The sequence below is a fragment of the Manis pentadactyla genome, chromosome 2 (genome assembly GCF_030020395.1).
Source record: "Manis pentadactyla isolate mManPen7 chromosome 2, mManPen7.hap1, whole genome shotgun sequence".
Taxonomy (NCBI): domain Eukaryota; kingdom Metazoa; phylum Chordata; class Mammalia; order Pholidota; family Manidae; genus Manis; species Manis pentadactyla.
Genome location: NC_080020.1, coordinates 158,788,784 through 158,803,136, shown reverse-complemented (window position 1 = coordinate 158,803,136; position 14,353 = coordinate 158,788,784).

The window sequence follows — 14,353 nt, the reverse complement described above, 5'->3', positions numbered from 1 at the left end:
TGTCCAACTGACATTTGTTAGAAAGTGAATGACTAAAATAAACCCATGGTATAATTTCCATGTTTTGAAATTAATGTGAGGATACCATGTCTACATATAGATCTTTAAAATTTCCTAGCTGCAGAATACATTCTAATATTCATACCATGCATGTCATTTACTCCAAGGGCAATCAAGGGCCTTGACTCATAGAAAGAGAATGATAGAGTCGTTTCATAACTTCTACCTCTTAACATTAAATATATATGTATGTAACAAGTTCTAAAGCTTACCTAAGGAAACTTGTCAGGTCACAGAAATTAACTTGTCCAACTTCTTATTAACATTCATAATCCTTCCCATACACATACATTTTTAAATGTTGAGAAAGAGTAGGATGAACTGTATTGTTTATATAATGAGGATGAAACAAACCAGATCAGGTCCAGAAAAACTATTACAAACACTGACTCCACTTTGATATTTGACTGCTAATAGCTTTGAGGTCCCATCACTTCTCTTTTGCCTTCTGCACTACACGTGGGTAATCTGGTAAGAAAGCCTGAGTACTTCTTCCCTTGGAGCCAGTGAGAAGGTCAAACCAAGCAAGGCCCAGGCTGTGTGCAGGAACTCAGGCCCCAGCCTCACCCTGGAACTACCATAAGCCCCCAAGCCACTCTCCTTTCCTCGCTTTCACAGACCATTTTTGAGCTGCCTTGCGAGCCTGCCCTATTCTTTCCAGAAAGCCTCATTATATGAGTAATAAACCTTTTCATACCTTCTTGATGCCGGTGAGGTGTTACCAGTTTCAACATCCAAACCAACGCAAAGACCCATACTGAATGAGCATTGACTGCAGGTTACTAAGATTTCTGGGCCCCTCGTGGGACTTACATGCTATCTGATTAATATTTAACACACATTTCTGTGACAATAGCACTTAGTAGTAGTCCTGCTCTTTTTTATTGTATGTTGCATAATCGATATTTTTCTCTTTTCAGAAGAATGATTCTTATCTGACTGTCCTCTTCATTCTTCACTGGCAATCCTTTATGTCTGTACTAACATATTCAAGTATTCTTTCTCCTGGTAGGGAAAACAAATTAATGAACATATACATGGACTAGGGAAGGCTGCCTTTGCCAATTTGCAATGCTCTTATCAGCTAACCGAACAAAATATTCTACTCTCTGTGCAGAAATTTATGAAATGTTGACTAGCTGCTTCAGATGAAGTAATTTTCCTTTTCAAGCATGTACTTTTTTAAAGCCTTTGGTAACGCACCTAGCTCTTTGTAAGTTCCCCAAAGTACTGTGTCAGGACTCTGCAGTACTCACAGCATCACTTTCCTCCCCTACAGAACACTGAAAGACTGCAGTGCCTGGGACTCCTGATAGAAGAGGTGCCCCAAGGCTTGGGTCTTGACCAGTATAAAAGTGAGTGGAACTAATCTGTTAGCTGCAGCCTGCAACAGTTAACAACAGATATGCATTCTCCATTCTCTCTCTCTTTCCTGTTGAAGTAAATGGTGGAGAGATCCTGGCTTCCTGAGTTACTGTTAAGGAAAATGTTCTAAATACACCTGGCACACTGCATCCAACAATACTGGTGATTGGAATCTTATGCAACACCACTGAAATTTCATAGGTTCTGTGACTACTGCAATCTTAGTTTACTATGACTAATGCCAATATCAAAATATCCATAAACAATGATTCTTCTTAGCAAGTAAATGCAAGGAGGTTGCATTTTAGCCTATTACCTTAGTATCAAATGTGACAAATCCTAAATTTTTGTATCCACTGATGTAGTGTTTTTAAATATCCTTCTTCATAACAATCCCTTTTGATTTTTTTAACCCTCAAAATCTCTTGATAGCTCTCATTCATCCCAAGGTCACATTAATTTTTTTCTCAATTTTTCTGCTCTTTTTTAAGCTCTTTGTCTTTTTTTCTCTATCTTCTATGTTACTTTTCAAAGAATATCTTGCCTTTTGGAATTGACCTTTTTAATGTGAGCATATCAAGAGGGGTCAAGAGGGGCAGGACACAGGTACCCTTGTCTTGGCCACTAGAAATTGTCCCCAGAGCAATCATAGACTTGTTTAATAATATATCCTCAAAGCAAGATAAATTACTTTGCCTGGAGTATGTTTTTAATTTGTGTATGTCTTTTCTCAAGATCTCATTACTTACTTCAAACAGCAAGGTAAATTATCTGCATGTACGCTTAATGAACTAGCTGTTTGAAATCATAACTTCTTTATAATCAGTACTGTTGGATTTGGATTACTCAGGATTTGAAGTACTCTCACTGGCTAAGTGTGACTTTATCCTGTTCTGTGTAGAAATTTCGGAATTACTGACTAGCTGCTATATGGATGAAGTAGTTTTCCTATTCAAGTATATTTTGTGAAAATATATTATAAGGCATTTATAACCTTACAATTTCAATGTCTTTTTACTAGAGAATAGCACAAATACATTTTTTAAAAAAAGGAAACATCAACCCAGATATTAATGAGATTTCTTGAAGGTGTGGACCAGCAAATAATGAAATATAATGCTCTGTTAAGTCATATGTGGTAGCTACTTAAATTGTCTTTAATTTGGTTGTAAATAGTTACCTTTCAAAGCTAGTATTATGGACACTTTGTAAATCATGGTGTTTATTGAGACAGATACACTTGGGTGCTGCAAATCTGGAAATAATTTTTAAAGATATGACTTCTCCTATACCTTTTTATATTGAATCACAAATCAGTGATAGTCTTTCTGTCGATCAATGTTATATTTATTTAAATTGAGATTCTGAGTGCTCAGATAGATTCACATTAAGTGCTCTTTGCTTCCTGTAAACTCCTGCTGTTTGTTTGCACTGTTTATTTGTGGGCTTCCTGCTCACTAGGGATTTAATCAGATACCAGTTTATAGACTTCTTTTATTACTGTCTTAGATTTTCACTAATTCTATAGTGTTATTTAGCATTATTTATTTGTAACTCTTGACTCTCTAAAATTTAACTCCTAGAGAGCAAGATCTCTACCACATAAGGCCTGTTGCACAACAAAATGTCCCTAAAAATTGTCTCATGAAATATATAGCTGATCACACTCCCCTATTTTATATGGTTCTAGAAACCTATTATATAGAAGCTTCCACCCAGAGCATAGGTGGCACATGTAATGTACATACCCACATGCCTATATACATATTGATCACAGCTAGGTTGTGATGCCAAGGAAATTATCTAAAATTTTGGAATTTTTGGGCCAAAGCAGGTGATGACAGCAATGGCCAACAAATTAATGCACCATACCTATCTAATAAAGTCTGTGTAAAAACTCTCGAATGGCATCGTTCAGGGCCTTCATGGTTGGAGAAAGCATCAATGCTTTTGGCGGATGGAGTCCTGCAGAGGGCATGTGTCTTGCCAGTGGGTTTCAGCTCTGGGCAAACTCGCTATGGATTCAATATGACCAAAGAAAATTGACAGCAGAACGCTCTGTGGGGTGAAAGGTTTATACCCAACTTTATTTCCAGGTGGCAGGTCAGCCACTAGAATCCCATTCACTCAGAGCGAGTCTGCATGCAGCAAGCCAGTCTCTGCCTCTGGGCCCCTCTGTCCGCACAGCTGTCCCGCACAGCTGTCCCACACAGCCATCCTCTGGGCCTCTATCCTCAGTGCTGCCACCACTCCAGCCTCTGCTCTCCTGCAGCCTTGCAGCCCTGCCACCGTGTTGCACCCAGAGCACTGGGCAGAGCTCTTTATAGTCAACAGCCATGTATTGCCCACAGGTGTGCAGTAAGCTAGTCAACCAGGGCCAGGTGAGAATCCTGGCCACAGGAACTCTCATTTTATCCACATATGGGTGCTCTATCACCCCCAGATCTCACCCTATACACCTCTACTATTTGGTTGTTTTTGAGTTATACCTTTTGTAATAAAGCTATAATGATAAATATAATGCTTTCCTCAGTTTTATGTCACTCTAAAAAATTATTAAGCTGCAGGAATGTTATGGGAATTCATGAAATGGTGGCTGAGTCAAACTGGTGACCTGGGGACCCCGCTTGTGACCAGCGGCTAAAGGAGGGGTAGTCTTATGGAACTGAGTCCTTACCCTGTGGGGCCTGGGCTAGGTAGGTAGTTGTTAGCTGTAAGTAGTTCCAAATTGAAGTGAATTGAATTGTAGCGGGACACCCAGTAGGCATCTGAGAACTGGTGTTGGAAAAATAGTCACAGTAAGTAATCAGCTCATAGCCTATCTTCCTCACAATTTCTCCCCTACATGTTCCCTATTTGCCAGTTTATCCACATTATCTTTAAGAGTCTCACCTAAAGGTTAAATAACAGATTGTGGAAAAAATATAGTAGATTTTTCTAAATGATTTTTCCCTAATTATTAGAGTATTACTGAAATGTAGAATACTAGTGTAAGACAGAAGATAAAATTCACTATAATCTCAATAGTCCAGAAAACAACTACTATATACTTTTGAGATTTGTGTATATATAATACATATCTATATGTAAAGTATACAAATCAATTTTTTAAATCTCATAATGGTTTGTATACGGACTTGAGCTTGTTTCTAATATACTATTAATATATTTTCCATGTCACAAATAATCATTCTTAATATTCTTTTATGTTAAAGTTCATCACAGGGAGTGATGAACGATTCAGCTAGGTCAACCTTTGCTTCCACTTGTGGCTCCTCTTGAACAGATGCTCTATCCCCTGGATATGTTACTCTCATAGCTCTCGCTACTCGGCTTCCCATCCTCCACTGTGGAGCTTGCACTACTCCAGGAGTACAATCTAGTTTCAAAAACGTGCCTATGCTACTCAGATGAGATCTGAGTCTTCATTCTGATTCTAACAGGCAAGATCAGTGGTGCTCAAATTCTCAAATATTAGCATATATATGACAGTTAGCTGAAAGGCTTTTTAAAACAGAATGGTGGACTCCACCCCCAGCACGTCTGATGCAGTAGGCAGAGGGTGGGGTCTGAGGATGTTCACTTCCAATAAATCCTCAGGAGATGCTAATACTGGTGTGGGAACCACATTTTGGGAACGATTGCTCTAGAGCCGAGAGATATACTTGCCTGTAGATAAATGACTCTGAATGGGGACTCAAACTTTGTATTTGGTGTTTACTTAGGATTTAATGCTCAGTGAATCTTTAAAATAATTGTTTAAAAACAAGAGGAGGCATTACATGAGAGGTCCATACCTTTATGTAAAGATCATTTGAAAAAAGTACTCTGTGACACTGACAGAAAATGCTTTCTGTGGAAGCAAAGAGGCAAAAAATAAACAGCAGCAACTGAAAGGGTATCTTGCTGCGACCCTCCTAGCTACCTAAAATATATGTAATATATATTGAACTGTCCTGTTAATATGAGGATAAAAATGTGTCAACTTGATTCTCACAGAAACTGAAAAATCCACACGAGTCTCTCTTCCTATATCTGTTCACCTTGCCTGTTCCCTGTCCTCCAGGAATGGCCTCTTTCTCTAACTATTCTCCTCCTCAGCTTGCCTGCATTGTGCCTAAACATGGCAGGCAGAGAATCCTAGGGTTCCAAGACTCTACCTGTTTGCAAGAGAAGAGGAGGCTACTCAAACTGTCACACTGGGTACACTATGTGAGAAGGAAAAGGGAAAATATCAGCAATGCCTCTCGTGTATAAAAGAGTGGGATGGCAGGATACCTGTGCAGCCTAAGAAGCCAGAGATAACAAATTATGGTCAAAAGAACTGCAACCAAAGGCTGGAAGAGGAAAGATTTGCAATCAGTGATGTCTCCTAGCTCTCTGGTGTTTGCATCTAATGAGCAGAGCTCAAATTGGGAAGGATCAGGCACTTAAAAACAGCACCCCTGCTTCTGGAAGCTGACAGAAAGTAACATCCATGAGCGTGAGACTGCCGGATCAAGGCTTGTCCCAGAAACAATGCCTACAACGAAGAAAAAAAGGAAAGCAGAATAGAGGTGCAAGTGCAACCTGGCTAACCCCAGCGCAGCCCAAGGAAGATCAGATTCAAGGAGAAGAAACTAAAAGGAAAGATCCTTGGACCACATCTTTCCTCACAAGGTGCACTCAACAAATTCATCCAATTCTTGAACCAAGTTACAGAAAGAGCTCCTTAATCCCTTCCTGTGCTCCTAAAAAAAGGCAAGTTCATTAAACAGATAAACTGATATGATTTCAGAACAAGTGTAACTGTTCAACCTAAATGTTGCTCCTTCCTAAGGATATGAATGAACAGTACATATAATTTAAAATGTGTCATATATGTTATAAAATATATTATAAATAATTAGTATTTTATAGTAATGAACATGTATAAGAAATGTTGAGGTGATTTCTCTAACATAAGATCCTGGGGGGAAGTGAGGCTATGACACCTGTCTTCTAGGATTTCACCTTCACACACTCAGCCATTTAGATGTTGTTTCAGCTCTGCTACTACTCCCTCCATCAAATCCTGCCTTCTAGTTGGGAATCTGACCTCCATATTGGCTATCTCATAGTGTTAAACTGCCTGCTTTGTGACATCATTCTCCCACTAACCTACCATATCTGCTGGAATCTTGGGGTTTCCATGGAGCTGCTTATAAACAAACCTGGATCATCTCAAGCAACCAGTGTCCAGTGATCTTCATCCTGGACACACCTGCTCTTTGGCTTCAGCCACTGAGACTTTATTGTAGTATCCTAATCTCTCGTATCTACAGTTGTTGTTTCCTCTTCTTCTCTGACCATGTCTGGTAAGGAAAGAAACTTTTTAAAGATTTTCATTAGATTTTTTTTGCCCCTAAATGTAGTACAGATTTAAATAGCATGAAATAATGGGGGAAAGTGTCGAACTAGAAATCTGGAGACCTAATTTCAGTTTTGACTTTGACATTTACTAGCTGTGTGACTTTAGAAAAGTCATTGACTCTCCAAGAAAATCTGTTTTTTGCTCATCTGTTACATTAGGATGGCAGATTACTTCTCTCTGGTCCCTTTCTTTTCCAATACTGAGTTTTAAAGGGCACCCATGTAGAAAATGAAATCAGAGGTATCTTGAAAGTACTTCAACAGAAACAGAGAAAACAAGGTGATGTAGGAAACTGGCAGTATATGTTGAGATGTATCATCTGTAGTGGCCTCCCTCCACTAATGTTTCAAATTAACTATTTTTAATTTAATGATGTTCAAAAAGTACTATCCACAGATTTGGAGTGTTCTATCTAAACTAGGTGAAAAGAGACAGTAAGGAGAGAGGACAGAGAGTACTGGGCTATTCAAAAGGAAGGAAGTTGAAGATTGTTTTCATCAGCACAGGTCAACAGGAACCAAGAGGGTAGAGAAAATACAAGAATGAAGGCAAGCATGGAGCAGCTCTCAAGAAAAAGTAGCAGTTTGAGAGGAATGTTAAAGGAATCAAAGATTTTAAATTAAAGCTGAAGCATAGAATGAAATCTGCTCAAAACAGGGCAAACACAGTGGATTTAGGTAAACGCTTTCATGAGTAGACTAAGAAGGAAAGTAAGGCCAGATAGGCTATCACACATCAGAAACAAGGAGCTTGTCAGAAGGCATACACAACTGTTTGTTTTTTTCCTGTTGCCTCTCTGAAGCACAGATGACATCTTACAGTTTTGAATATAAACATTTTAGAAGTATGTTTTAGAAATCATGCTTCCTATAAACAAGAAACTAAAATGGTTATCTAGGAGAGTGAAGGAAACAGAATTTTCACTATTTTATGTCAATCTCATTTTTAAACTATGTAGATTTTTTGCCTATTAAAAATAAAGTCTTTTTAAAAAATTTTATCTCCTCACTTTGAATCAGGGCTAACTGCTTTTGTGATAAGTAAGTTACAAGTCAAGACTGCTTTTTATCTTTAGTTATTTTCTTCCTAATACAGAGAGCACACTAATAAACACCCATTATCTGCTTTTAGTTATTAGCTATTCTAAGAAGGAAAAATCAAGCCCCACAACTTTAATTCCACATTTATCTAATAAAATTTTGTGGAGTCCTTTGGGTTTTCCTAAATTATAAAAATTAAATTTAATTCTAGCCATGATGGTTTTTCTGGGCTTTGGAGATGACATTTTCCTGGATGTTAAAGATTATGATGTAGGTTTTAAGATAAATATTAAAACCTTCATGGTACTTGTTAACTGTTCTTTTCTCTTATGTGATTATATTAATTGAAATATATATATTTCTACTAGGCTTGATATCTGTTACTTGCTGGCTAATATTCAGACAGCTATGAAAGAGCACAATAATGGAATTCCTTTATACTTAGTACCTTGCTCTCTGCTTTGCCTCAGTTTTTACTGAAATATTTTTCTACAAAAATTGTAGCTACCTGTACTTGCATATTTATTGCATTTTGCTGCTGTTTATGCAACTTTTTACCTTTTATCTTCTCTGTCTGAATGTACTGTCTAGGAATTCATTCAAAATCACCTACTGTGGGTTGTTTTTTGGTTAGTAGTACTCACTAACATACAGTAGTCAATATTCACTTTCATAGTTTTGCACACATGATACAGAACTCCATTTAATAGTAAACTTATGCTTAATGCTTACTCCATACATACCCCAGTTTCTATTAGTATCTCCACATTTCTTTTTTAGTTTTGTGATACATTTTTCATAATTTTTCTCATTATCTTTCCAGAACGTATATTTTCCTCTATATAAATCATATGTAATATCACTTTCATCCATGTATGAATTTTTACTGTCATTATTGTTACTATTATAACCTCTTTATAGATGAATAACCTAAAGCTCACAGAGTTTAAGTAACTTTTTTCTCTGAAAAAGCACTTTTTGAGAAACTCACTCTCAGGTAGTCATTTGAGGGAGGATCAGAAACATGGCTTGAAGAGGGTAAGAATGACCCTTTAAATTTACCAACTGGACTAAGGTATACATGAACTCTGGGTAAGAGCATGTGAACTGCACAAACAAAATGAGACACTGAGGATTACAATGGGAGCAGCTGTGCTATTTTCCAATGGACCAGAAAAAGGGTGGGAGGGCCATATGAAAAGTTCTATTTCTCCTGGTATTGGGCAGTGTAATGCTCAGAGTAGAGTCCTGCCAGGAAGTCAGGATACTTAGGGTCCTGTAACCTGGTAATGACACTAACATAATGGGAAAACTCGAACAAGCCCATCTGACCTCTCTAAGCCTCAGTCTCCTCACTTGTAAAACAAGAGTATTAGAAGTTCTTGAGGGACCTCCCAGTTCTAAAATGCTTCAATTCTAGGAAATAGCACAGGAGAAGATACTAATGCAGGCTCTAGGGAGGAAGGGCAGGGAGAAGGCTGCTTCTACCCTAGAGAACGATGAGGAACCCCTCTCCTGGGTCTTCTGCACATCTGCCCAAGCTGGGAGCACGGGCAGTGAGTACTGAAGGATACCAAACTGCTCCAGCACTGAGAACCAGCAGAAACGGACTGATTCTTGTTATCTCCAGTGAGTTGGTAGTACAATCTTTCGATAGCAGCAACTTTAAGGTAATGCTGCTACTCTGACAGAGAATTTTCAACCTCACTGATTTTTTTCCCTACAGAAAATTTCCAAAATCCATCTTTACTTGGAACTTCACATTCTCTGCAGTTCCCTGCTCCTGTGGTGAGCCATGCAGCTTCTTCCTTAACAGGAAGAGGCTGCGATTTCTCCAGAGTCTCTGCTCCCACTGCCAGTTCGACATGGCTGCCGCCATCAGCCTCTGGCACCTCTTTCCAGCCACTCATGGGTACTGCCTACCTTTACCAACATCCCAGCACAACTATGTGGTCTGCAGTTACCAGCCAGCGCCAGATCTCCACTTCAGTCGGAGACTTCACTATGACTGTCACTAACCAGGACAGAGCCATGTGCACGGCAACTCAGTATGCTCAGACTTCGTATGCCAACTACATGGTCCCTGTGTATCCATCACTTCCTGGCAGGCTTGTTCAGGGAACACCATCCCAGATTATAAATCAGGGACATAGTCTGTCACATCCTTACCAGCAAGGGAGCCAGATATATTATTACAATCAAGGCGCAATGGGGACACTGCGATCTGGAGAACTTGTCCCCTGCTGGCAATCCTATGGCTCTGTGACAAATACAGGAAGTAGGGCCTCTGCCCCTCGACCAGAAATGACGGTACTGCAGGAGATTCAGCCCACAGGTACCCAACCACCAGTCTCCACATCTGGAATCTACTACTATGTGTCTGCTGAAACCATCACAGAAACACGTTTTCAAGGTGAGTGCAAACAGCAAGTGTGGAGAGGAATAAGGTCAGCATTCAAAAGAAAGGTCAAATAGGTAGAGTTCAAGTCCTGAGACTTCAATAACCACCACTCTCTCTCAGTGCTCTTCATTTTCAGACCTAATGGAGGTGGGAAGGCAGGACACTGTGATGGCCATCTATGCCACATGCACACAGAGCGTGCCAAGGGATACCATCCTTTTCACGGCCCTAGCTCATCAGTCCCCCTGCACACTCCTACACTGCAAGGAACTCCCGTTTCCTGATCTAGTCCTGATTTTTGGAAGGCATTTCACTTATTGTGCTAGTATCAGTTTAACTTTCCCTCACTTTCTTAATTGACACCAGGATTTAAGACCTTTTGTTCTGGGATCTTGTCCAAAACAAGCAGGGTATGAATCTGTCCTTGCTTATATATTTCATCAGGAAGAACTCCATTCTCTCTCTTAGTCTATGGGGTGAGGTTTTCTTAACATCTCAGGAAAGCAGAGAGGATTATTGAAGACTACATATAAGACTGCTAGGCCTTGTAAAACATTTCATATTTTAAAAATCATTTTTAATGTTTTATTTGACTTATAAAAATCCTATGAAGTACAAAGGAAACCAAGCAACAGTGACATCAAATGATCAGCAGTAAGAACTAGAACAGCTGCCTCCTCTATCTCCTAGCACAGGGTGCTGCCCATGACTCTTAAGAACTAGTAGAAAAGTGTTGTCAATGTTGAGCAGTGCATGGTGTCTGTATTGTGCCTAGAAGCATCTAACTTACTAAAGACTGACTTCTTCCTTGTTCCTTTGTAGTGATGGAGACTTTCCGGGGTTTGCAGCCTCCAAACCAGATATTTTGTCTTCCACAACATCCACACAGCCAGACACTTGAGAATAACCCACCACCTGAGGTTGGGGGCATTTCAGTGACAGCTTCAGTGCACAGTTCTGGTAATCCCTTGGCACTTCCTCCAGCTAAAAATCAGGAACAAACACAGAATAACAATTTCGAGGATAGTAAAAGCAAGCTTTCCAAGCCTCTGGATGCCTCCCAGATCCCAGCAGAAAACCAAGATGATGTACTACTGCCTATACACATCCCTGATACTCACCATCTCCAGGCCTGCACTGATCCCCTCAACCGAGAGAAGCAGCCTCGTTCTGAAAACACTGATCTGGGGAAGAACAGCCTGAGCCTTGAGGACCAAGGAACACTTGTAAATGACAACAAATCAAACAGCAGTTTTGCAAACATTGCTGACCAGGCAGGAGACAGTCACCTTCCTCAGTTCTTCAGTTCCTTGAAAAACTTTGTTCAGTCCAAAGGTCCCAAGGTGAGCAAAACCCAAGATAGCAGAGCCACCGAATTAAACCAGGTGCAGAAAAGGTCATGTGCAAAAAAGAGGTCTTCTGGTCAGGCAAGGAAGAACAGTCATGAAGCCTCTGAGCCTCTCAGTGGTGCTCCTGAGGCACGGGAGGGAGACATGAGTATCTGCAATGTTGCAGATGGTGATGAGGCTCCTGTGAACAAGTCCAAGCGTTCCAGACACAAATCTCCAATAACTGCACCAAGGAGGACCAGAAAAACTAGGAGCTGTGCACAGGAGAAGACCACAAGAACCAGAAAAAGGAACTCCAAGAAAGCTGAAGAGGGTGAGCAGTCTGGAAACAAAGTCAAAGCACAAAAAAAGCCAACCATTCCCCGGATGAAGCGGAAGAAAGATGAACCTGAGCTCAGCCAAGAGAACTTCGAAACACCTCTAAGCAGGCTAGGCATGCACATGCTGGAGTCTGTGCAGGTTTTTCATGCACTGGGGAAGAGGATTGATAAGAAACCACGATTATCTTCTTCCCAGGACTTGGGAAATTCAAGGAACCCCAAAGACCCCCAGCCACTCCCAGCCACCAAACCACGGCTGAGAACTCTATGTGAGGGTAAAAGGCCTCAGAAAACCCATGCCAACGCCCAGAAGCCAGATGGCAGTGTCGAAAAAGAGTGTCCATCTCCATCTCAGAATGAACTGCCACCTCCTGGGAAGCTCAAGTTGCTGCCTTTGACTTTTCTGACGGAGGAAAGGTCTCCAGTTCACCGAGTTCCTCGTAGGCGATGGTCTCCGGCCTCAGACCAGCCAGCTTTGGCATCCTCTACCCACCCTGGCTCTACAAATGCAGCTCTGTCTACTGCAGTAGATTCATCCCAGCAAGCCCCTGCATCTTTAACAGATCCTGCCTGCTCATCTCTGGGTCCAGTCTCGACCAACTCAACCCAACCAGACCTGACCAAGTCTACCCAGCCTAGTGTCACCCAGTCTGCTGCTTCTAGACCTGTACCCTACAGAACATTACCTTGCACTTCTCTCCAACAGGAGCCCATTCCCACTTCTGTGCCCCAGAACAAGCCTCTACCCAAGCCTAAAAGCCCATATGTAAACCAAGAAGTCTACTACTTCATACCACGTCCATGGAGGATATCTGAAATTCTTGGGCCAGAAGTGTCAGAGCCCGTCACAGAAGAGGAGAGGCCAGAGCGGGAAGCTATGAAGAGGCAGGCTCAACAAGAGCGTGAGAATGCTGCCAAATACACCTCCTTGGGGAAAATACAGTTTTTCATTGAAAGGGAGAAGGAAATGGAAATTGCTGACTCCTATGGCTATATAATAATGTAAGAGCTGATAGGATTATTGGTGTCACTTTGGTTACCAGCTGTAGATAAATAGATATGTTTCCACACTTAGATAGATATGTTTCCACACACTGATAGATATAGATAGATAAGTTTCCACACGTAGATAGATATAAGTTTCCACATGTAGATAGATAGATATGTTTCCATACGTAGATAGATAGATACGTTTCCACATGTAGACAGATAGATATAGATAGATAGAAGTTTCCACATGTAGATAGATATATTTCCTCATGTAGATAGATATAGATAGATATAAGTTTACACACATAGATAGATTTAAGTTTATGAAAAATAGACAGATAGATATGTTTCCACAAGTAGATAGATATAGATAGATATGTTTCCACACATGGATATAAGTTTTCACATGTACATATACCTGTCCACACTTGTTTGGGTTGTAATTCTACAGGCAACTATGTGATTCTCGAGTATCTAGTCCCTCCCTAGACTGGTAGGATTCAGAGAAGGCTGGTCAAGTCTCTCTGCCCACAAAGTCTCACAAGTCTTTTTGCCAGCACCCAGCACAGTGCTTACACAAAGAAGATGCCTAATACATATTTTCTGAATGAACATAAATTGGCACAGTGCAGCAACATCCACAAAAACACAAGGGTTGCTCTGATTCAGAAATTCCATTCTGAGTGAAATTGTCTCTGAGAAGATAGTATATATGTATTCAAAGATGTTCATACAGGAATATTCATTACTTCAGTATTTTATAATATCAACAACTTATGACTTTCTTATGGTCATCAGTAAGCGAAGGAGCAATGCAACCTTAAAAAAGAATGAGGTCTCCAAAGACTTTTATACGAAGACATCTGCCATACACTAAATTATAAAACAGGATGTCTAAATATTATACCATTAACCTGAAATTAGTATGTCAACTATACTTCAATTAAAAATTTTTAAATAAAAATAAAAAATAAAATCCCTTCTCAAAATAAATAAGTAAATAAATATCATACCATTAAAGTACATCTATATGCGTATGTCTGCATTTTTAAAGTCTGAAAAAACAGGTTAAACGATTGCCGGTGGTATCTCTGGGTGGGGGTAAGACTCCTTTCTCCTTCATAAGTTTCTATGCAGATTTTCTGCAACCAGCTTACATTACTATTGTAAACCAAACAACTGGAACAGGGTCTGCCTCTCGAGGTTGGCAACTTACCTGCAGATGAGGTAGCCAGTCCTGTTCACACCATGGGCAGAGTGGATGCCAATAAGTTTGTCTGTACAACAGGGAATAGAGTTAAAGTCATGTTGACACACTACCAACAAGTGATGCGCCTTTCTGGAGAGTGACATTCCTTAGTCACACAACACTACCACTACCCCGAAAAGGAGTAACTCTGAAGAGGAATGTGATTTTTGTGTTTAGGAACATACTA